Source organism: Marmota flaviventris, chromosome 19 (genome assembly GCF_047511675.1).
Source record: "Marmota flaviventris isolate mMarFla1 chromosome 19, mMarFla1.hap1, whole genome shotgun sequence".
Lineage (NCBI taxonomy): Eukaryota > Metazoa > Chordata > Mammalia > Rodentia > Sciuridae > Marmota > Marmota flaviventris.
The window spans coordinates 35,978,779-36,002,668 of record NC_092516.1 but is presented as its reverse complement, the minus strand read 5'-3'; the positions used below and the strand labels follow the sequence as shown (position 1 = coordinate 36,002,668).

The window sequence follows — 23,890 nt, the reverse complement described above, 5'->3', positions numbered from 1 at the left end:
TCATCTTAATGGGGTCACCTCTTAAGCTATGTGTGTGGAGCCTGCCTCATGGGCACGGGGCAGCCCCACAGAGCACGTGTCGCCTGGGCCAGGATGGAGTGGGCTGCTCTGGGGAAAGGGCTTCCTTTGTGCCTGGTGCTGAGATGAATGAGCTGCCCCCAGGGGACAGAGTAAAGACAGCGGTTCCACAGGGAAGGGCCAGGTGTGGCTGGAGACCACTCGTGGTAGAGCAGCCCCCTGGCCATCCCTAAATCAGCAGCCACTGGTGAGTGCTGGGCCCCCCACCCTCCCTGAGCACAGTGGAGGGACCACAGTGTCACCAACCTCCTGGGCTCTGCAGAAGGGTTGTCCTGGGGGTAGCTCCAGGGAAGGCCCCTTCCTTGCCAGGCCTTAGTGAGCCTGGGAGGGGACAATGGGAGGACCCAGTCTCTGGGCACCAAGTCCTGGGCACAGGTACCATCTCTTCTGCTCTCAGAGCCCCCAGCGCTCTGGGGACAGGGACCCATTTTCAGATTCCATTTCCTCCTGGTTTAGTAGAAGGAGATCAGAAAGGACAGAAAGTGCCAGAAAAGAAGGAAGAGCCCTGGATGAGCCACCCGAACCTCCCCCTTCCCCGGCTCCCCACCCGTCTGGGCAAACTCTGGCCATCTCTTTTCTTGGGTGAGAAAAAGAAAATTCAGTTCAAAAAAAAAAAATGTTTATGGAAAACAGATTCTGCATCCAGCACTGGTGGAGCCCGGGAGGCAGTTCCTAGAGGCCCAGTCCCTGTCTACCAAGCAGGAAGGGAAGGCTCAAGGTCATGCCAGCCCTGTCCTCTGAGGGCGGTCAGACCTCCTGGGAGATGGGCCTATGAGTGTCCCAGTCCTGCACACCTAGGTGGCTTCCAGCTATAGGAATTCACAGTCTCTCGATTCAGGAGACCAGAAGGTGGGCTGGTCCCTTAGACGGCTCTGAGGAAGACTGTGGTGGCAGCCCACCCTCTCCGTGCTCTTTGGCTGTGACTGTGTCACTCTGTTATTGCCTCCTTTGCCACACAACCTTTCTCATAGTCTCTGTGTCCTTTCCTCTCGTAAGGACACCAGTCATGGAATGTAGGGCCTGTCCTGAGCTCGTGGTGATCACATCTTGAGATCCTTAGCCAATTACATCTGCAAAGACTGTTTCCAAATAAGGTCACATTCTCAGGGCTGGGGATGGAGCTCAGTGGTAGAGCAATTGTCTAGCAGGTACAAGGCCCTGCGATCCATCCCCAGCGCCACATGCACGCTCACACACAAAGTATTATGCAAAGAAAGTCACAGGTGCCCAGCTGAGGTTCCAGCTAGATAGGAAGTTTTTGGGGGACACCATACAACCCTTCACAATGGAGAAGTTACAAGCGCCTTTCTAAGTGTCTGTGTCAGTGCCTATTGGGTAGAGCTGGGTACCCGCTGGCCCAGCAGCCACTCCCTTCTGTTAGCAGTGCTCCTAATTTCATTGCCGGAGGCTTCCTTTTCCCCTTCCTGAAACCAGACAGACATGAATCTGGAACTGCCTGGTCCAACTTGCCAGTCCTAGGAAGCTGAGAACCAACCCAAACCACAGACCAGCAGAAGATGGAGAGAAGCTGGGTTTGGATGACGTGTTGAAGGAGCTGGATCAGACTGTGCCTGAAATCTCCTTAGTCTTCCAGATACATAAGCAGATGAATTCCCTTTTGAAGCTGTTTCATGATGCTTGGCTGTCGCCTGTATTTAAGAGAGTCCCTACTGGCTGGGCCCAGTAACAAACACGTGTCATCCCAGTATAGGAGGCTAAGAAAGGGGGATCTCAAGTTTGAGGCCAGCCTTGGCAACTTAGGGAAACTTTGTCTCAAACATTAAAAATAGCTGGGGCTGGGGATGTGGCTCAAGTGGTAACGCGTTCGCCTGGCATGCGCGGGGCGCTGGGTTCCATCCTCAGCACCACATAAAAATTAAAAAAAAATAAAAAATAAAGATGTTGTGTCCACCGAAAACTAAAAAATAAATATTTAAAAAAATTCTCTCTCTCTCTCTCTTAAAAAAAATAGTTGGGGAGGACTGGGGCTGTAGCGCAGTGGTAAAGCACTTGCCTAGCATGTGTGAGGCACTGGGTTTGATTCTCAGCACCACATATAAATAAATTAAATAAATGTTCATCCGCAACTAAAAAAAATTTTTTTTAAAGTAGCTGGGGATGTACCTCATTTGTAGAGTGCCCCTGGGTTCATCTCTAGAATGGCAAAAAGAAAGTCCCTACTAATGCCATCGAGAGTCCCCTTTTACAGATGGGAAAGCAGACTCGGGGTGGTTAAGTTAAAGACCTGCCCCATGCTATAGGCAGAAAGTGACAGTTCCCCACTGGTATCTCTTTGGTTTGCTTGGGCTCTGGGAAGCCCAGTTCTTGCTGTTGGTAGCACCTGGATGTCCTTGTCTCTGGCTTCCAGGATTGGAAGCTTCTGGCAGGAGGTGAGAGAGGTCCATGCACATCTCCCCAGGCTCCTGACTGCCTGTACTGGTAACTTCACAGCCAGGAAGTTGGACTGAACTCAGGGGCACTCTACTCCTGAGCCCCATCCCCAGCCCTATTTTGTATTTTATTTAGAGACAGGGTCTCACTGAGTTGCTTAGCGCTTCACTTTTGCTGAGGCTGGCTTTGAACTCTCAATCCTCCTGCCTCAGCCTCCCCAGCCACTGGGATTACAGGTGTGCACTACCACACCTGGCTGAGGGTGAGTCTCGATGGAGGGTGGGGGGAGGAATTTTAATGTTCATCTTGAATAAAACAAGTGTGTTATCTGCTTAAAATAAATAAATAAATAAACAAACAAACAAATAAGCCAGGTACAGCAGAGCACACCTGTAATCACAATGACTTGGGAGACCGAGGCAGGAAAATCATAAGTTCAAGGTCATCCTTAGCAACTTAGTGAGGCTGTCTCAAAACAAAAAAAGTAAAAATGACAAGGTGCAGTGGCACATGCCTGTAATCCCAGAGGCTTGGGAGGCCCAACCTTCTTCCCCTACTGATTTTTAAAAATTGAACTAGAACATATACAGAGTAGAATGCTGAATCTTCAAGGTGTAGCTTGGTGCACTTTTACATATATGTAAGTGTGTTTTAAATCCTTAAACCAGCTATGGGGTAAACATTATTGTAAAACCAGCTAGTAGATAAGAAAACCAAAGAGGCACAGGGAAGAGAAAGACAATGAGGAGCATGCTGGTCAGCTTTCCATTGCTGTGACAAAATACCCGAGATAATCCATTCATAAAGAGAAAAGGTTTATTTTGGTTCACAGTCCATGCTCTCTTGGTTTCCTGTTGGTTTGGGCCTGTGGCAGCACAGTACATCATGGCAGGAGCACATGGCAGACATGGCGACTCACCTTATGGCAGCCTGGGAGCAAAGAGAGAGTCAGAGCCCAGTGTGGTGGCACATGCCTGGAATCCCAGCGACTCAGGAGGCTGAGGCAGGAGGATCGCGAGTTCAAAGCCAGCCTCAGCAATTTAGTTTAGGAGTTTGCTGGATTATCTTGTTTTCTCTTCTCCTTTCTATGCCTGGCACATGATAAGAGCTTTGTATAGTGTTATTATTGCTACTAAGTCATGAATCAGCCCTCTCTCCAACCATCACTCATTCATTTATCATCCATTCATTTCACAGAACTCTGAGTGTCTGCCCAGCCAAGGGCCAGGACAAAGACAAGCCCTCGGCCACTGAGTACCCCTCAGCTAGTCAGGGACCTGAGCCCCTTGTCCTCTCCAGAGCCTCCCTGTGAACAACCCAAACCAGCCTGTCGAGGCCATCAAGTGAGCTCAAGTTGCCTCCCTCAGGAAGCCCGCCAGTCTTTCTTTTTTTTTTTGGTACCAGGGATTGAACTCAGGGGCCCTCAACCACTGAGCCACATCCCCAGCCCTCTTTTTGTATTTTATTTAGAGACAGGGTCTCACTGAGTTGCTTAGGACTTCACTAAGTTGCTGAGGCTGGCTTTGAACTTGCCATCCTCCTACCTAAGCCTCCTAAGCTGCTGGGATCACAGGCGTGCACCACAGTGCCCGGCTAGCCCTCTAGTTTTTCCAGTGGGGTGCAGACCTTGGGCAGCAGGAACAACCCTACCTACGGTGCTCAGCCCAAATTGTGGGCCTCAGAACATGACCCTCAGAACATGCCATCGGGATAAAATGGTGGACTGTCCATGCTGCCATTCGGGTGGCTTGTTAGGCAGCAGTAGTACCCAGAATCCTCACCTCACAGAAGGGTCCTAACCATAGGAACTTAGGGGAGCCCTGAGCAGGCTCCAGAGGAGGAGGGAATCCAGCACAGCAGCCTCTCAGACCCTGGCCCCTGCCTGCGGCCCTTGGGTAGAAGCCCCTTCCCCTGGTCCCCGCCCCTGTGTGTGCCAGGGCTTGGAAACAAATCACCACGGCCTAAGTGGCTTCAATGACAGCAGGGCCTGGTCTCCTAGTTCAGAAGGTCAAGGTGTGTGCAGAGCTGGCTCCTTCCGGAAGCGCTGAGGGAACCTCTCCAGGACTTTTTTCCGAGGTGGCCGCAAGGCCGGTTGGCCTGTGAGCGAGCTGGGCTCTGGGCCTGGTCATCACCCCTGTGCTTGGCTGTTCTCTGTCTCCTTCGAGGACTTGGCCTTTGGATCTAGGGTCACCCTCCTCCAGGCCTTTCCATGATCCTTACCCTGGTGACACCTGGAAAGACCAATATTGAAGGCAAGCTCCCACCGTGAGTCGCCAGGTGGACGGGTCTTTTTTTTTTTTTGGAGGGGGGGACACCGTTCAGCTTGCTCCACCCCCTGGCTGTGGGCAGTAGGGTGGCCAACAGGGCCTGGCAGAGAGATTTCTGGACCGAAGGTGTTGAGAGAGAAAACCGGGGTAGTCCCCAGCAAACTGGGCCTGTGGGTCCCATTGACACTGAGGGAGGGTGGAGACCCCTGGAGGTGAGGACTGGGCTCCAGGTGGGCAGGGCCCTGCCCCCCACAAGGCCGCCTACCCGTGGAGCCTTGGGGAGCTGCGGGCTCCGAGTGCCGCAGTCTGTCTGGGCACACAATAACCGAGCCGCCACAAAGCCTTGTAGGTTCAAACAGCAACTCTTTATTCCCCAACTCTCACCGGCACTCCAAAGTAGCGGGTGCCCGAGGCAGCAGGATTGCCCTAATCCTAGAGCCGCCCTATTCCAGGGTCACCTTTCAACCATTCCCTCCAGCAAAATGCCAGGGTCATTCCGACTAAACTGTGGCTCTCAACATCCGAGTCCAGGCCTGGCTGTCTGTCCTCCTAGGTGCTTGGAGCTACTGCCTTCCCCTCCCTGGGCCTGTAGAAGGGGTGGCTGGTGGGGGTGTTGGGGGCTCACATGGTAGGCGCGTGTCATTCCTGGGGACATCTCCATTCCTGGGGAGATGTCAAGGGGTCTTTGGAAGCCTCTCACTTAGAACCAAATGTGGTGGCAACTAAAGCAGTAAGCTGGCGCAGCTGCTCGTCACCAGGCTCTGCCCAGGAAGCTGTGGGACCCTGGGGGAGCAGGGTTGGGCCAGCCTTGGCCAAGGGCAGAGTGCCCACCCAGATAAGTCTTTTTTTTTTTTTTTTGTATTTGAAAAAATTGTGCTGCAGAGGTTGAGATTGGAGGATTTAAATTCAAGGCCAGCCTGAGCAATAAAGGGAAATGCCATCTCCAAACCAAACAAAGCAAATCAAGACACCCACAGTCGGGCACAGTGGTGCCTGCCTGTAATTCCAGGTCCTCCCTAGTAACGTCGAAAAATAATAATAAATACAAATAAAAGAGCTAGGTGCGGGGGTGAGGTGGAGGTGGTGGTGATGCATGCCTGTAATCCCAGTGGCTTGGGAGGCTGAGGCAGGAGGATTGTGAGTTCAAAGCCAACCGCAGGCGCTAAGCAACTCTGTGAGACCCTGTCTCTAAATAAAATACAAAATACGGCTGAAGATGTGGTTCAATGGTTGAGTGTCCATGAGTTTAATCCAGTACATCCCCAAAATAAAATTAAAAATAAATAAATAAAAGAGCTTTACATTTTTTTTAAAAAAAATATTTATTTATTTTGGGTACTAGGGATTGAACTCAGGGACACTCCACCACTGAGCCACATCCCCAGCCCTATTTTGTATTTTATTTAGAGACAGGGTCTCACTGAGTTGCTTAGTGCCTTGCTTTTGCTGAGGCTGGCTTTGAACTTGCCATCTTCCTGCCTCAGCCTCCCAAGCCACTGGGATTACAGGCGTGTGTCAAGGTGCCCGGCTGAGCTTTTTGTTTTTTGCCCTCCCACGTTGCTGGGACCACAGATGCTTACTTCCACACCCAGCATGAGGCCCTGCTTTCCACAAGTGTCAAAGCACTTTAGGCTGGGCTGGGCTCTGCCATGCTCAGCTGGCCCCTCTGTTGGCTCAGCATTCCTGTTCCCCTTCCTTGGAGGCTGACACAGGGCACCCATGTGCCCAGGCTCACCCAGGCATGGCCCCACTGCACCAGGGGACCGTGGATGCTTCGGCATGTCACTCATAGAAATGCCCATTCTCCAGGTGAGAAGACTGAGCCCAGAGATGACAGGTTACCTGACAAGGCTACCTAGGGGAAGGGACAAGGGCGGGCCACTCTCCTTCTCTCCCATCGTGTAAGGGCTGGGCACAGCCACTAACTGACAGTGAGTTAAGCTGACATGTAATTTGTACTTTGGGTACGAAGATGTGGTCATTGCCAGCAGAGAACCGAAACCAGCCATGAATAATTCCTGCACTTTCAACAAAAACACCAATAAAACGAAAGTTTGAATAAATACCACTCAACCCAACCAGCCGTGAAAGAGGAAAAAAGGAACCTGGAATCATCTCAGCGAGGGCTGGGGATGTGGCTCGGTGGCAGGGTCTCAGTTTCCAGTACTGCAAAAAAATCAAATCAAATCATCAGAGCTAGGCTCCTGGGGGTGGAGGGTTCTTCTTGTGCGGACTGGACAGGCCTGGGTCCCCAGGAGCAGGTCTGCGAGCCACTTGGAGCTTCCTGGGGCCACTGTCCCCTGTGCTGTGGACAGAGGAGGGTCTCTTTGCCTGACCTCATGCAGGACTCTCCCCACTGCAGGCCCCGCATCCCACCTGCAAGCCAGGTAAGTCCTGCGGGAATCCTTTGGACCTCAGCCCAGCTGATGAGGCTGCAGGTTCCCACCCCTCCCAGGGGGGAGGGTGACCCTAGGGAGGAAGGAGGAGGGAGGAGGGGAAGTAGTCACAGCCAGAATGTGGTATTTGACAGTCATTTGCCACAGTGAGGAGCAGGGCTTAGACCCTTGGAAACCCGGCCCAGGGCCCAGGAAGCGGAACTGTTTCTCCACTCTGGCCTGTCTTTGGAGGAGGGTGCTTGGGTGCGGTGGCCTTAACTTCTCACAACTTCTCCTTCTCTGGCCCTGGCTAAGGGAACGCCTGGAGTCACAGCGGCTTCTAATTGGAGGCCTCCAGAGGATGACAAAGGAGGGTATATTCTTTCTTTCTTTCTTTTTTTTTTTTTTTTGGTACCAGGGACTGAATCCAGGGGTGCTTAACCATGGAGCCACACCCCCAGCCCTTCTTCTTCTTCTTCTTTTTTTTTTTTCAGAGAGAGAGAATTTTAATATTTATTTTTTAGTTTTCGGCAGACACAACATCTTTGTTTGTATGTGGTGCTGAGGATCGAACCCGGGCCGCACGCATGCCAGGCGAGCGCGCTACCGCTTGAGCCACATCCCCAGCCCTAACCCCCAGCCCTTCTTACTTTTTATTTTGAGACAGGGTCTCACTGAGTTGCTGAGGCTGGCTTTGAACTCACAATCCTCATGGCTCAGCCTCCCAAGCTGCTGGGATCACAGGTGTGTGCCAGCTCACCTGGTGGGAGCGATGATTCTGAGAGCACCCGGGGGTTGACATCATGCCTATCTACAAGGCTCAGTCTTCATTCTGTGTCGTGAGACCCCAATCTTTCTATGGAAGGGCTTCCTGTTGCATCCTGATGCTGGGTCAGGGCGGAGGGGCAGAGCCTGAGGTGGGTGTCATGGGTTGGGTTGGGGGACCTCAAAAAGATAAAGCCCTGACTTTTAGAAACTCAGAATGTGACCGTATTCGGCAAGAGGCTCATCGCAAAGTGTCTAGTTAGATGAGGTCACACTAGGGTCGAACACGCCTGTTAACCCTATGTGGCTGGCTGGTGTCCTTGTCAGAAGAGACACAGACCCCTGATGTGGTGCACACCTGTAATCCCAGTGGCTTGGGAGGTTGAGGCAAGGGGATGGCGAGTTCAAAGCCAGCCTCAGCAACTTGGTGAGATGCTGTCTCAAAATAAAAAATAAAAAGGACTCCCCAGTCCTCAGTAGCTCAGTGGTAGAGAAACCTGGGTTCAACCCCCAGGACCAAAAGGAAAAAGAGAGAAACACACAGAGACACACACGGGAAGAGGTGACACAGAGGGAAGAGGACCCTATGGTGGTGGAGGCGGAGACGGAGCAGAGCAGCTGTAAGTCCCAGGATGGTGGCATCCCTAGAGGCTGGAGAGAGGCCTGGAACAGCTGGCCCCTCAGAGCCCCAAGAAGCAGCCCACCCTGCTGGCACCTTGAGTTTGGACTTCAAGCTTTTAAACTGTGAGAGAAAAAGTTTCTATTGCTTAAAGCTGCCCGGTTTGTAGTCCTTTGTTACAGTAGCCACAGAGAGTGACATAGTTATCCTCTGTCCTGTCCTAATTGAGAAATGTCTGGGCAGTGACTTGGGGACAAGATTGATTATGGCCCATGCCATGCAGGTTAGGATACTATCCCTTGCCTCTCCCACCCCTGAACTGGTGACAGGAGGGAGAGGGGTCACCTGGGACCTCCAGGGCCCTCTGCTACCTGGACACTTGCTGGTGTCAGAAGACAAGAGCCTCAGCCACCCTTGGTAGGAGCGATGCAGGTACAGCACCCTCTCACTTGATCCCAGAGGAGGAGGCTGGCTGCACCCTACTTTATAAATAGGCGAATCAAACCTCAGAGAGGGGCAGCAGCTGTGCAGATCACACAGCAAGTGGGTGGCAGAAGCAAGGTGTAGACCGTGTGGCCCCACTGTCCTTGCTGGTCCCTTCCTGAGTCATTTGATCAACACTGCTCAGCAAGCGCAGCCTGGTTGGGATGCGCAGAACTGAGTTCAGTCCTGGCTCGGCCACTCCATGTGGCCGGGCATCTTGGGGCACCTGTGTCTCACTTCACCGGTCTCTGCAAAGGTTCCTCCTGTTTCCTGCTGACTTACATCCAATGGGACCCTGCTACCCCCACACCTGCACATGACCCTCCATGGCCCAGGCTTCCTGGAGCAAGGTGACCTCTTCCTCGTGGCTCCAGATTCCATGTGTGAATATCACAGGAACGACCTTGCTTTGGAAGTCACACAGTGTTACCTAATAAGTTTTTTTTTTTGTACAGGGGATTGAATCCTGGGGTGCTTAACCACTGAGCCACATCCCCAGCCCATTTTATTTTATTTTTTTATATAGAGGCAGAGCCTCACTGAGTCGCTCAGGGTCTGGCTAAGTTGCTGAGGCTGGCTTTGAACTCTCGATCCTCCTGCCTCAGCCTCCTGAGCCTCTGGGATTACAGGCGTGCGCCACTATGCCTCGCTCCTAATAAGGTTTTAAGACACAATTCCAGCTCCAGTTGGGGCAGTGTCACTTGTCACATTGTTATGTTGTGGAAGGGGACATTGCGTGGCCATCATTGAAAGATACAATGTGTAATAGCAGCCACTGGACAAGGCCAGGTCCCATGTCCCATGTGTGTTATTTTATTACATCTGGAAGTGGAATTGTGGTGTGGGTGGAGAGTTGAACTGTTCAACAAGACAGAAAAAAGAAAAAGAAGAAGAGGAGGAAGAGGAGGGAGGGGTGGTGGGAGAGGAGAAGGGAGGGTGGGAGGGAGGAGGAGGAGGGAGGGGTAGGAGGAGCAAAGAAGAACAGGTTTTAAGGGGCTAGATCCACAGCCAGCAGAGAGCTGCGGTGAAGTTCTGCCTGCTGAGCAGGGCCATGTGATGAATCTCACCATCAGCCATTCTCCATCCTGCAGGTCAGATCCCAACCTTGGAGCAGAGCTTGATGGGCAGAGAGATCCTCTGCAGTCTTTTTTTCTACCCAGCGTTACTCTTTTTAGTACTATCCCAAATATCCCTCTGGGGAATTGCCCCTCCTTGCTGTCAATGTGAAGCTAACCATGTCCCAACACAGACACAGGAAACCCAATTTTATAGGAGAGAATGGGGCCAATGGAAAGGGGAGTTAAATTGAGAGCAAGAGCCAGAGTAGGACCGACTGGTATGTCCTTGATCCATCCATTCCTGAAGGTGTTACATTTCTCGACTTTCAGCAGCTCTTGTTGAAAACAATTGTTTATCAGCCAGGTACAGTGCCACCAATTTGGGAGACTGAGGCAGGAGGATTGCAAAATTGAGGCCAGCCTCGGTAAGTTAATGAGGCCCTAAGCAACACAGCGAGGCCCTGTCTCAAAATAAAAAATAGGGGCTGGGGTTGTGGCTCAGCGGTAGAGCACTGGCCTAGCACGTGCGAGGCCCTGGGTTCGATCCTCAGCACCACATAAAAATAAATAAATAAAGATATTGTGACCAACTAAAAAATAAAGAAATGAAACGGGCTGAGGGTTTAGCTCAGTGGTTAAGTGCCCCAGGTTCAATCCCAGCACCGAAACCAAACAATAACAAAAACAGTTGGGGACCATTTATTGATAACACCCCTTTTTTCCTCTAGCCTGTAGTCCTAGAGGATTTGTCCCCATGCAGTGCTCCTAGGACCCTGTCCTCCTCCTCCTCCTTGGTGACACTCATAACCATTTTTTTTTTTTTCTTTTTCGTTTTCATTTTCTTCTTTATCTCTTTTAGTGGTACTGTAGCTCAAAGCCAGGTTCTTACACATACTAGGCACTATGGTATGCACTGTGTCCTCAGGCCTTGCATGGGAATTAACTGTCAAACAAATGTGAAAAATGAGGCTGAGGCAGGAGGATTGTAAGTTAAGGGCCAACTTTGGCAACTTAGCAAGGCCGTATCTTAAAAAAAAAAAAGATAAATAAAAATAAAAAGGGCTGGGATGTAGCTGAGTGCCCCTAGGTTCAATCCCCAGGACTGCAAGAATAAAATAAAAGGACTAGGAGTGTAGCTCTGAGTGGTGGTGGAGTTCTTGCTCTGGATTCAATCTCTAGTAACACACACACACACACACACACAGAAAAATAAACTCTGGAATGAGACACAGCCATAGGGAACTGTTAGCCAGTACAGTGAATGATCTGAATGCCGGGCTGAGCAGCATCTACATAAGGGGACAGCAGGTGGCCTGCTCCTATGCTTTTTTTTTTTTTTTTTAAATATTTTATGTACATTTTTTTAGTTTTCGGCAGATACAACATCTTTGTTTGTATGTGGTGCTGAGGATCGAACCCAGGCTGCACGCATGCCAGGCGAGTGCGCTACCGCTTGAGCCACATCCCCAGCCCCTCCTATGCTTTATTTTGGTCTGCAGGGTATTAAAAATAGTGCCAAGGGCCGGCCATGTAGCTCAGTGACAGAGTGCTTGCCTACCATGTGTCAGGTTCTGGATTTGATCCCCAGCACCGAAAGAGGTGGGGCAGGCAGGAAAAGAACTTGAATAGGCATTTTTGTTTTGAGTGCTGACGATTGAACCCACTGAGTTACATATATCTCCAGCCCCACTTCCTTTTCTTTTTTGAGTCAGGGTCTTGTCAAGCAGCTGAGGGTCTTGCCAAGTTGATGAGGTTGGCCTGGAAATTGTGATCCTCCTGTCTCAGCCACCCAAGTTGTTGGGTTTACAGGGGTGCACCTCAACACCTGGTGTGAATAGACATTTCTCCCAAGAAGATACACAAAAGTCTCATAAGCACTTTAAAAGAGGCTCAACATCACTGATCATTAGGGAAACACAAATCAAGGATGGCTACTATCAAAAACCCAGAGAAGAGCTGGACCTGGTGGTTCACGCCTGTAATCCCAGTGGCTTGGGAGGCTGAGGCAGGAGGATTGAGAATTCAAAGCCAGCTTCAGCAAAAGTGAGTTGCCAAGCAACTCAGTGAGACACTGTCTCTAAATAAAATACAAAACAGGGCTGGGGATGTGGCTGAGTGGTCAAGTGCCTCTGAGTGCAATCCTCAATACACCCTCCCAAATAAACAAAAAGGACTGGGGACATAGCTCAGTGGTACAGCACCCATGGGTTCAATAGCCAGTACTGGGGAAAAAATAAAGGAAGGTCATTTGATACCTGCTCCAACATGGATGAATCTTGAGGACATTATAAAATAAACCAGATACAAATGGACAAATATCACGATTCCACCTCTCTGAGGTCACTAGAGTCGTCAAATTTCTAGGGACAAAATAGAACTGTGGGTGCCAGAGCCCAGGGTTGGGGGGAACTGGGAGTTAGTACTTAATGAGGATAGTTTCAGATTGGGGAGATGAAAAAATTTTGGAAGTGGATGGTACTGATGGTTTCATGACAATGTGATTGTGTTTAACTCCCTGAGCGGCATTTCAAAACAGTCAAAATGGTAATTTTTGCTCTATGTATTTCACTACAGTTAAAAAAAAAAAGTGTCAAGGTGAACAAATGAGATGTCAAGGTGCAACTGTAGCAGACATCACCCAGATTCCCTAGTGCCTGACTCTCCTCCCCTTGGTCACAGGGAAGACTCTACTCCCCAGCACCCTTTAGTTGAGTATGGTCATAGCTATGGACTCAGGGCACTGGAGACATGTGACTCTGCACTGATCTGCCCTTGCCCTGCGATGGCTTTGCAATGAGGTAGACAACTTGTGAATTCTAATGACTTGGGCTGCTCAGACCAGCTGTCCTGGAAAGTCAAGCTCAAGCTGAACAGAGGACAAGCAGGGGACAAGGCATCTTTGTTTTACATTAAGCTGTTGAGATGTTGGGGATGTTTGTTACTGCAGCACAACACATCCTGAAACAATAGCCTCTCATGTGCAGGGGCAGATCTGATACTCCTGGGGGCGGTCCCAGGCTGGAGCTGCAGGGAGCCATTCCCTGTACCTACCTGTTCTCCGGTGTTCCTGCCTCTTTTTTTTTTTTAGTTGTAGGTGGACACAATACCTTTATTTTATTTACTTATATAGGATGCTGAGGCTCGAACCTAGGGCCTCACACATGCTAGGCGAGCGCTCCACCACTGAGCCACAACCCCAGCCCCTCCAGCCTCTTTTTTTTTTTAAATATTTATTTTTTAGTTTTCAGCAGACACAACATCTTATTTTTTTATTTTTTATTTTTATGTGGTGCTGAGGATCGAACCCAGCAACCCGCACATGCCAGGCGAGCACGCTACCGCTTGAGCCACATCCCCAGCCCTCCAGCCTGATTCTTGCAGGCACTTGAATCTGGAACGGTGTAGTAATCTGTTCAGGCTGCCATAATAAGGTACCACAGATTGAGTGGTGTAAACAATAGAAACTTATTGTTTCAAGTTCTAGAGACTTGAAGTTCAAGATCAAGGTGTTGGGTCTCAGAGGGGCTGGTTCCTCCTGAAGGCTGAGAGGGGAGGATCTGTCTTGGCCTCTTTGGAGTGTAGATGGTGGTCTCTTGTCCATGTTTTTCCACATCGTCTTTCCTCTATATCCGCCTGTCTCCAAAATTCCCCTTTTTTATAAAAAGACACCAGTCATATTGGATTGGGGCCTACCCCACTCCAGTATGACATCATCTTAATGAATTACATCTGCAATGACCCCATTTCCAAATAAGGTCACATTTTGAGGTATTGGAACTTATTGAGGTATATGAACATGAATTTTGTGGGGAGATCACTCATCCCATAAGAGACCACCTCCCAGAGGAAGGAGCTGGGCCAAGTGGGCAGGTCTGGGCAGGGATGCCCTGGGGGCAGCAGAAGGAATCAAGTGAGCAGGTCTTTTTAGCAGGAGTGACTCTTGAAGGTTCTTCAGAGATTTCCTGTGTTCACAGGAATTGGGTGTGCAAATGAGTGCGTGTGTGTATGTTGCAGGGGGTGGGTTCTTGCCTCTTGCTCATCTCTAGGGACAAGAGAGCAAGACAAGAAGAGACAGTGCAAGGACCCTGGGAAGGGGCTGTCAAGGTCTGATCTTTGGGGTTTGTTTTTGACTTTCTGCTGATTGTAGAAATGCATTGATGTGGGTGGGGGTGGGCACAGAATGGAGGCAGGCAGGAAGGCAAGCTTTCAAAGCCGTAGCCATGGGAAATGTTTTTATTTTCTGCTTGAAAGAAAATGCCAAAGAAGGATAAAAGGAAAAAAAAATAGGGAGGGAGGTGAAGAGAGTGAATGTATGTGAATGCTCGCACACGCACACGTGTGTGTGTGTGTGTGTGTGTGTGTGTGAGAGAGAGAGAGAGAGAGAGAGAATATATCTGGGAGCCCATTGGCCCAGCAACCTGGGAAGGGTCAGACCCTGCCATTCCCTCCTCTGACATGTTCCCACTGGCCAGGGGGCACCAGCCTGCAGAAGGGAGCTGGGCAGAGCCATGGCAGGCCTAATTGCTGCCACTCTGGCTGGGTGGCCTTAGGTTCCCCCACTTCTAAGACACACTCGGACCCGGAATGTGTGCAAGCAGTAGGGAGAGCCGCTGAGGGACACCTTGTGCAAAATCAGAAGGCCCCGAGGGAACCCCGTAATCCCAGTTACTTAGGAGGCTAAAGCAGGAGGATCCCAAGTTTGAGGTCGGTCTGGGCAACTTAGGTAGGACCCTGTCGCAAGATAAAACTTAAAAAGGCGGGGGCTATAGTTCAGTGGTAGAACACTTGCCTAACAGGATGGCCGTGGTCCTCCTGAACTCCAGAGGAATGCTGCCTTGGGTTAGCCAGACCTCACCCAATCTCTACTTGCCCCAGGCCAAACCAGGGACTCCCACCAATCTCGGACCTCCGTTGCCTCCCCTCCCCCCACCAGGGGTAGGAGAAATTCCACAGTAGCCAAGAGAGAGGACTGAAAGGATATAGGTGGGGGTGGCAAGGCAGGTGGTCAGCTTGTTAGGTGTGCTGAGGGGCTGGGAGTGTAGCTGACCGGTAGAGAGCTCAGCTTTAACACATATGAGCTAGGGGATCCATGCCCAGCATACGCACACGAACGCGCGCGCGCGCGCACACACACACACAAAAGTGGGGAGATGCTGGGGTTTCACCTTTCAGACACTCTGCCTGGCTTGGTAGATGATGCTTGCTGCCACTTTCCAGCTGTGTGATTGTCCCTTTTCCTTTCTGCCCCTCAAGCAGAAATGGATAGGACAGTAACCAAATCACAGGTCCAGGGGAGAGATGCCCAGGACATCCCAGGGAACTTTCAGAGACAGGAAAACAGGGGGGAGGGCTGGCAGCCCGATCCGGAGGCACCACGTGGGTTAGGGAGGTGGGAGGCGAGGAGGGCCTCTGGGGGCCGGGTTGGCAGTGGAATTTGCTCCAGAACCCTTAGCATGTACGGGCCTGCTGGGGAGGTGCAGAAGCCAAAACAAAGCAGGGACCAGGGGTGGGGGAGGGGAGTGGAACTTCTGAGAGACTAGGCAGCCCCCTCCTGGGACACGGACTCCCCACCTAGGTGCAGTGTCCCTCCCCAAACACACGTGCTGCCAAGCCCTCCATTAGTCACCCTGGCACTGACATACATAAATCCCATTAGTCACACCCCACACAAACTCGCTGCGGAACACACCCAGTCACACCCAGACAAAGACCGAGGCCCCCTAAGACAGAGGCCCGGCATGTCGGTGGGGGTTGGTTCCCCAGGGCCTAGTACAGTGCAGCGAAGCTCAGGCGCCGGACACATCCTTCCCAGAGTAGCCGATCCTCCTTTTCCAAAGCCCCACAACCCGCACACAGCCCCCAAATAGTCACAGTGCCCCACCCCCACCACAGATCGTCCCCATCCCCTGTGGGCACACATACCACAATAAACGCCCTTGGCCACCCCCTTCTTGTGTCTCTGGGGTGGGGGTAGGGCTGACTCTGGCCCCCTCCCCCAAGCCTGTCCTCGGACGGGTCTGGCAGGAAACATTCCCCAAGGTCACCCGAGCTCTTCAGCAGGCGGCCCCGGGAGCTGATTTATTGGCGGTTTATTTGGAGAAACGCTATCGCTCTCAGATTCCGGGGGGGGGGGGGGGGAACGCTCGCGGTGGACTTTAACCTTGGGCTGAAACCGCAGCGCTTTGTTTTCCGCGGCGCTTCCTGGGGCCTAGCAGGGGCGGCTCGGGCGGAATGTGGCTCTGCAGCCTCTCCGCTCCCAGGCTGCCGCCGGGGCGAGGCTCAAATTCCTGTGCGTCGGGCCGGAAGCCTTCAGTCCCTCCGAAAGTGCTTCTAGAAATTCTAGGAAGAAGCCGGAGCTCCTTGGGTGAGGGCAACCTCAGAGCCAGGTTTCCAACCGCCTCCCCCTTTGCCATCGCTTTTTGGGGTCATGTCACTGTCACCGTGAGACTTTGGGGGGGGGGGGGCACCAAGGCGGGGATGAATGCTTTTCTCTCCACGATTGTCCCCACCAAAAGCCCCCAAAGCCTCTTCGGTGGTGGTCGGGCTCTGTCGCGCGACCGGATTGCTCGGTTGATGTCGGGCACCCGTGGAAAGGCCTGTTCCTTGCCCCTCTAGCAAGAAAAAAAAAAAAAAAAGATAAAACTCTGACGACATTAAACGTTATTGTTGGAAATGTACTCTCTGGGGCTGCCTCCCTGACTAGGATAGGAAGACCGTCGCCCCCACCAGGCTGCCACCAGCGCAAACGACCGATTCCTGCTTTCTCCAAGGTCTATTTGCACCAAGGCTGAAAAGGGGTATCCTCGGCAGGGGGTGGCATGGCGCGGGGTTGGGAACCCGATAGGTCTCCGACACCGCGCCTGCAGTCATCCGGCTCATCTCAAGCTCCCCGCTGACCCCAGGCCCCTCTAGCGCCAGCAGAGGGATCCCGGGGTGCAGGACTAAGCAGGGTCCGAGGAGGTGGGTGGTCGCCTGAGCTGAGAAATCGCTCAGTCCTTGGCCCTGTTCTTGCTCCTCAACGACTGCAGGCGGTCCGTGCACCCATCCTTCATAGGAGGGTAACCGAACCTTCATAGGAGGAAGTGTCAGGCCGGGAGGGGGGGGTCCCCACCCCAAAGATGATCGGTGAAGCTCGGGCCACCTTGGGGTCCGAAACTCTGGTGATGGATGGTGGTGGCACTGAGTGGGAGGGAGGCCGTTCCCTCTCTGGCGAATGGGGAAATTCTGGCATGATTCCCTACGTTGAGTCGGGGCCTCCAGGCCGTGACCAGGAGAGCAAGGCGCTTGGCTTGGCGCGGGATGCGAGGCCAGCCCGGAATACCCGCGCATAAACAGCAGGAAGCAGGGCCGGCGCGAAGATTTATGGCAGCAGCCGGCCTGCGGCGCACCAAGCGCGTCTCAGTCCTTTCTGAGCCAGACAGTGGAGTGGAAGACCCGACCAGGGCCATAGGAAGAGGCCAGGGACGGAGGCGGGGCCGAGAAGAGCCAGAATCCGCTGCGGCCAGGCTTGGCGCAACAGCCCCGGCTTTGCCCGCCGTGCGCCCGGGTCTTGGCTGCAGCAGGGCTCTAGCGCCGCGTCCCTGGTCTTCCTGGTGGGTCCGGGCGTCCCTCGGCCAGGCGCCGAGCCGCTGCTGGGCCAGACTCAGCTACAGACAGCGAGGATGGCTGTCCCCAGTGCGGCCTCTCCGGGTTTTAGTGGCGCCCTGGCTGAGAGCTTCCCAGTTGCCGAATCTAGGACCTGTGGAAACTCTGGCCGAGAACACCCTGCCCCGGCCTCCCGAGCCGGCAGCCGAAACCGGAAAGCCTCGGGGCCCCTTTCTCTGTGGAGTCTGGATGGGCTCAAACCTTCCCTAGTCCTCGGGAAAGGCGGTTCGGGGCCAAGGGTGGGGCAGCTAGGGTGTCCGCGTTTTGGAAAGGATCCGGGCTTTTTTCAGAGGGTGTAGAGAGAACGTGTCCATGCTGCGACACCAAGGTGCTAGAAGAGCCAGGTTCAACCTTGAATTGGGCAGAATTGGGAGGCGAGGGCTCCCACGAGTCGGACCTGCTGGCGGCTGGCCCCGGTGCGGGGCTTGTTGCCTACAAAGGCACCGCAGGGGAGACAGCGGGCTCAAGGTTGGCTTGTCCTTTGGCTTTACAACAAAGGGGGAGAGTTTTGTTAGTTGGGAAGCGACCTGGGAATATACAAAAGGTCTGGACGGCCAGCCCGGGCCGAGGATAACCGCGCTGAGCCAGGCTCGCCTAGGTGGGTTCTCCCGGAATGGTGGTTTGAGGCTGCGTGGAGGTCCCCTCATCCCGGCCGATTTTCCGCCCAGTCAGTACAAAACACACACACACCCACTGCGTCAACACAGTTTTTGGCCACTGATCCCGCGGGTAAACAAGCTAGAGGGGGTGGGGCGTGGAAGATGGCGCCTGGACTTGTGGCCTGGGCAGTGGACACCCGCACCGCGCGCACCCGCATTTCACTTTAAATGTGGCCTACCAGGGCGGCGGGGGTGTATTTTCCTAGACCCAGAGGCCCAGCTAGGGTTGCACCCGAGGCTCCCCTGTGATGGAGCGGGTCTACGAAGGGGCCGAGGCTGCAGCCTCTACTCCTCTTGGGATCGGTCCCACGCCCCAAGATGGCTCCCGGCAGCTGTTTACTCAGCGGCTCCGGGGCACCAGGGCGCAGGGCCGAAGAGGGGGCAAAGAACAGGGCACGCAACGGTTGGTTCCAGCGGGCCTGCCCGCGTCCACAAGCGAGGCAGCCCCGGAGGAGCAGCGCGGGCAGGATCAGTCCTGTGTGCCCCGCCCCGCGGCCAGGATCCCGGAGCGGTCGCGACCCCAAGCCCGGCGCCTGGTGGCTAGAGGGCCGCGTGGCAGCTCGCGAGGGTGAAAGAGTGCATGGGGAGGGCAGCTCAAGGGGCTGGGGCGCACACATTCCAGCGGGGAGGGGGCCTCTTCTGTCCTGAATCGGGCCCTAATGAAATGCCAGCTCGCTTCGCCAAGCCGACGAGGCGCACACACTTGAAAAATGCAAACGCCATTGGCAAATCCAGGGCAAACAGGCAGAATTTTTATTAGCAACTAAATGATTTATGGCACACATACCCCGCCGTCACAATTACGGCGTCTTGGAGCATCCAGGGGTGAAAACATTAAACATTTATAAAAATAGGCCTTTGTTTTTTTCCACCCCGCAAGTCTTTTGTATTATTCCCCACCCCAACTCTCGCAAGATACATATTTTTTTCTTGAGCTATATTAAAATAAAACTATTCCAGATCCCGGGCGGGCTAAGAGGGTGGGGGAATCAGGGCCTGCACTCCTAATATTGGAGGGCGATGGGGGCGGGGGAAGCGCTGGGGACTCGGGCGTGGGAGGGCTTACTGGGAACCCACAAAGGCCTCAGGATAAGACTCAAGGGCGCTGGGCGCCCCCACACACGGCCCCTTCCCTTGCTCTGGCTTCCAGCAGTCCCGCGCAGCTCAACTGCATTTATTTTATTTCTGCAGTCGCCCCCCTCCCCTAAGGCACACAGACACAATACCTCCTTTCTCTAACCCCCCTCTCCTTTCGGTCTTTGCTTCTGGCCGTCCTGGGGCTGCACCGGGCATCTCCCGCCGCCCCGGTTGCCACTGAGACCCGCACGCCCAGCTCCAAGCGCGGACACCGCAGCTCGTTCCCCTTGGCTCCGGCTATTTTCGTTCCTTTCTCTCTTCACTCCTCCCTCCTCCCCCGCGGAGCTCCAGCTTCCAAAAGAGGGCAGCCTAGAAACCAGCGCAGGAGGATCCAAGAAGGGCAACTTGAAACTGCCCTCCTGAGGCCGAACTTTTTTCCTCAAATTTATCCTGGAATTAAATTAGACACCCCCAGTTCGCTCTCGAACCCTTCCCCCTTTTTTCTAAAAGTGGAGAAAAGAAAATAGAACGAACGGGCGCTAACTAGCTCATTTCCCCCCCCTCCAGAAAAGTTGCCTTAAAAATGGATTAAAAAAAATAGGAGCAATGCGAAAACGCTGAGTCCGCAGCGCGGGCTTCTCTTGTTTTAATTAAAATCCTATCACCACGGTTGCTCTCCGAGGCAGGATCAGCAGGATTTCTGCCCCTTCAAGCTTCCTTTCGAGGGTACGTAATGCCTAGCTGGACTCGGGTGCCTGCCGGGGCTGCGGAGAGGGTGCGGGGCCCCTAGGACTGTCCCTCCGGCAGGGTCCGCATTCCCTGCGCCTCTAGCCAGGTAGGTTTGCCGCGGGCAGCTCCCGGCTACTCAACCCAGAAAGGATTTTGCTGAAAGCGCAAAATAAAGTACAAAGTCTGGGGGATTGGGGCTCCCCTCCCCCTCTGGCCGCCGTGGCCAGCCTAGCACTTTTGGGCTTGGCTGCTGCTTCCTCTGAGCTCAACAGATTTTTTTTTTTTCCCGGTCTCGCCCTCCCTGGAGGGGGCGCGGCGGATGGAAGGCGAGAGAGGCCCCCAGCCAAGAGGTTTTTAATATTACACTTTAATAGGTTTCAGAAGGCCCCGTGGAGAAATGCTAATAGGCTGAAATGTCAGAATCGAGAGGGATTCAGCTTGCGCTCAGCCGATCTAATCCTTTTTTCTGCTCTGATTTTTTTTTGGGGGGGAAGGGGGAGGGGACCGCCCACGCCAAGAGGGGCTTCGGGGAGGGGCGCGCGTTGCAGAAGCACCGCAGCCCCGGCCGGGGCCAAGAAGGGGGCGCGCCCTGGCCCGCGCGCGTTTCTATAGGAACCCCCTTTAGGAGATTAGACTCACCCGCTGCCCGCCGCCGCGGCCTCTCCAAAATATTAATCAGTAACCATCTGACACTGCTTTTCAGGGAGGGACCCGCAGGCCGGGACAAGGAAAACGGCCTTCTCGCCTGCCCATCCCACCCGACTGCGCTCCTGGGGGAGAGGGAATGAATCGCTGCTTTGTTTTAAAAGGAAGGAAAAGGAAAAAAAAAAAAAAAGAAAGAAAAAAGAAAAAGCAGCCCTTGTCTGTTTTGGCGTCTCCACCGCGCGTTCTAGAGGCGCACCCAGGGGAGGTGGGGGGCCGGGGCGTGGGCACTGGGTGCAGTCCGCCGGGCCCCAGGCCCTTCCCGGCTCGCTCGGCTTGTCACCTCCTCCTGCGAGCAGGAAGCTGACAGCCGGCCCATTAAACCGCGCCTTGCAAAGCCCTGGATTGCGGCGACAACCATCTTCCTCTATTTTGATCACTCAGCCCAGACGCTGGAGGAGGGGGGAGGAAAAGGGAGGAGAAGGAGGAAGGGGGGGCCCGAGCTGGTGGAGGGGGAGGGCTGCCTAGAAACGGCCCGGAAAAATTCTCACCACCAGTTTTGATCATTCAGCCCCGCCGAGGGGAGCCTGGAAACTGCTGGAGCCCTGAGGTCCGTAATTGGTTTTATAGGAATGGCTGAGGGCCAAGGTGTTTACATGCGCGTGATGGGCGGCGCGCGCGGCCAATGCTCGGCGGCCGGGGGCTGGCCCTGGGGGGGGGGCGGGCGCCCGGGAACAATGCGTGTTTCTTCGCCTGCGAGGGCTCCCCTCCCCCAGCCCCCGCCCCCCCCCCCGCGCTAGCTTTTTTTTTTTTTTTTTTTTTTTTAGATCCAGCGAGAGGAACTTGAAAGGGGGGTTGTGTAATGTACCTTTTCCAATCCCGGGCTGTATATGGAGATTTGGGATTCTTTAAACCGGCGCTACCTGGATTTTATTAAAAAGCGGGGAGCTCGGCGGGAGGAAAGCTGGCTTTTCCGGGTGCTGCGGGAGCCGGGCCGCGGGAGGGCGGAGGAGTTGGCGCGCCGAGCGCTCGGCCCGGGGAGCGGTTTTCTACCAAAAAAAGGAAAGGCGGGCAAAAAGTGTGAGGCGGCTGCGGGTGGCGGAGGGGAGCGGCGGCCGCGGGATGGCGGGCAGCACCGGCGCCTAGCTGCGCCGAGAGTCGGGGCTGCTACCGGAGTCGCTGTCGCTGGAGCCCGGAGCTCGGAGCCCCGCCGCGCCAGGTACGCCGCTGGTCCTCTGGCTGCCCCGGCCGGGCGCGAGGGTCTCCAAACTTTGCAGTTCGCACCCCACCACCCCATCCCGCCTGCCCTTTGGGTTGTGCGAGGGTTCCCGAAGCTGTCCGGCTGATGGGGACGAAATCGGGGGCTAGGGGCAGAGGGCAAAGGGGGCCCTGGGAAGGTGAGGGCTGACTGCTGTTCCTTGGGCGCCCACCCGAGCCCCCAGTCCGATACAGCCTGCACCACACCGCCGAGGGGCGTCGGTGCCCGGCAGGCGGCAGAGGCGGGGGAGCCGGGGACGCCGAGACGTTTTCGATTATAGGCTGTTTTTAATTAAAAGCCGGAATTCAGCCATTTTAACTGCATTTAAGAGGGGGAGAGAAGTAGGGAAAACGCAGCGGAGCCTGCGGTTGTCCACGCCAGCTTCTTTACCATTGCCAGGGTGTTCCGGGGAGCTTCACCCCGACTCCCTCAAGCTGGGGCGCCTGGGCATGCTCCGAAGCGCTGGCTTTTAAAATAAAGCTTCCCTAAAAACATTATTTTAAAAAATCATTGGAAGCTCATCGCCTTCTTGAGACTTGAATCCTCGGATGTGACGATCTTAGATTTTTCCTAAGCAAACGCGGATCTGGTAACAAGAGCTTGATGCAAGGGAGCGAGGGGGTGTTTGAAACCCAAACCACGTTAAAATAGCCACCCTTAACAAAGTGGAGGAGGAGGCCGGGGGTCTGCAGCTAAGAGGGTCTGCAGCTTGAGAGGCTGGGCGCGGAGTTGGGGCGCGGGGCTGGTACCCAAGAGCGGGCGGCTTTGGCGCGATCCGCGGCTCCAGAGAGCCCCGGCCTCCCGGAATCGGGAATCAGAGCTGCGGCAGGCGGGCTGACGGACAGCGAGGGAAGGGTGGGCTCCAAGATCCCCTCCCGCCCCCACGGGAATCGGCAAACGACAAATCTTTTAAACAAACAGCTTGAAACTGGAACTACAGGGGGATTTACCCAACGCTGGGGGAGGCGCCCCCCAGCCGGCCCGCGCTGCGAAGGTTTTCTTTGTAGATTATTTTTTTGGGGTAGGAGAAAGCTAGGGTAGGATTGAGATCCTTGATCCCCTTCTTTCCCCTCTGACGCCCCCAAATCCCCCGCTCCAGGTCAAGTCCTCGGGCCACAGGATTCCCAGGCTGGGGCGTTGGAAAATGAAACCAAAGCTTGTTTTGAAGGATTCTTTCCAGTCCTCAGGCGAGAATGCCACGTCTCGGGTCCTCGGACTCAGGCTCTGAGACTCACGGTGACTGGACAGGGGCAACAGGAGGGGGCAGCGGGCCTCCTTAGAAATAATAAACCCGCTTCGCACCCTCCCTCCCGAAACAACAACAACAACGAAAAGCTCCAAACCAAACACTCATTTGGTGGCTCACAGGGCGAGCTCAGGAAAATCAAACTCAGAAAAGGGAGGCGAGGGCCCCAAAAGGTTAAATATTAAACTTTCCGGATTAGATAGTGACTTAGTGTTCAGGGAAACATTTCGAGCCGCTCATGAAAAGGTTTCACAGTTTAAAACCTCGAAGCATGTGACGCTCGGGAATAAAACACTTAAGAGGTTTGTATTTATGCTGTCCGGGTGCGGCTGGCCGAGTGGCCTTCCCCAGTTTCGGGAGGACCCAGCGGCTGCCGTGGTAGAGTCGGGTCTAGGGCACAGTGCTCCACCGGTCACTTTTCTGAGCCAGATCACCGGAGCCTGAAGCCGCCGGGAGTCGGAGCATGGAGTTTTACTTTTCGTGGAAAAGGGGCTACTCCCGATTTTATTTTTGGCCACCAGATCAGCAGCCCTAGACCCCGAAGGGCGAGGTGACTTTCTGAAACTTTTTTTTTTTTCTTTTTCTCCCCCCCTTGTCTT

At 53.9% G+C, this 23,890-nt stretch overlaps 1 protein-coding gene and 2 long non-coding RNA genes across 7 annotated transcripts in view; 2 read left to right on the top strand and 1 right to left on the bottom strand.

Moving 5' to 3' along the window:
• Positions 1-19,069: 19,069 nt before the first annotated feature.
• Positions 19,070-21,375, bottom strand: LOC114078681 (uncharacterized). Its single transcript, XR_011705458.1, has 2 exons — positions 21,339-21,375; positions 19,070-20,915 (listed from the first exon to the last, which is right to left on the bottom strand). It is a non-coding gene; the product is annotated as an uncharacterized lncRNA (long non-coding RNA).
• LOC139702914 (uncharacterized) lies at positions 20,050-20,997 on the top strand. The gene is made up of 2 exons (XR_011705459.1): positions 20,050-20,142; positions 20,849-20,997. It is a non-coding gene; the product is annotated as an uncharacterized lncRNA (long non-coding RNA).
• Positions 21,376-21,629: 254 nt separating the features above from the next.
• Positions 21,630-23,890, top strand: part of Tnrc18 (trinucleotide repeat containing 18) — a 91,786-nt gene continuing 89,525 nt past the window's right edge. For all 5 annotated transcript variants that reach the window (XM_027919743.2, XM_027919742.2, XM_071605516.1 and 2 more), the window contains exon 1: positions 21,630-22,006. The gene's annotated coding sequence lies outside the window, so the exon portion shown is untranslated. The remainder of the gene's footprint in view (positions 22,007-23,890) is intronic.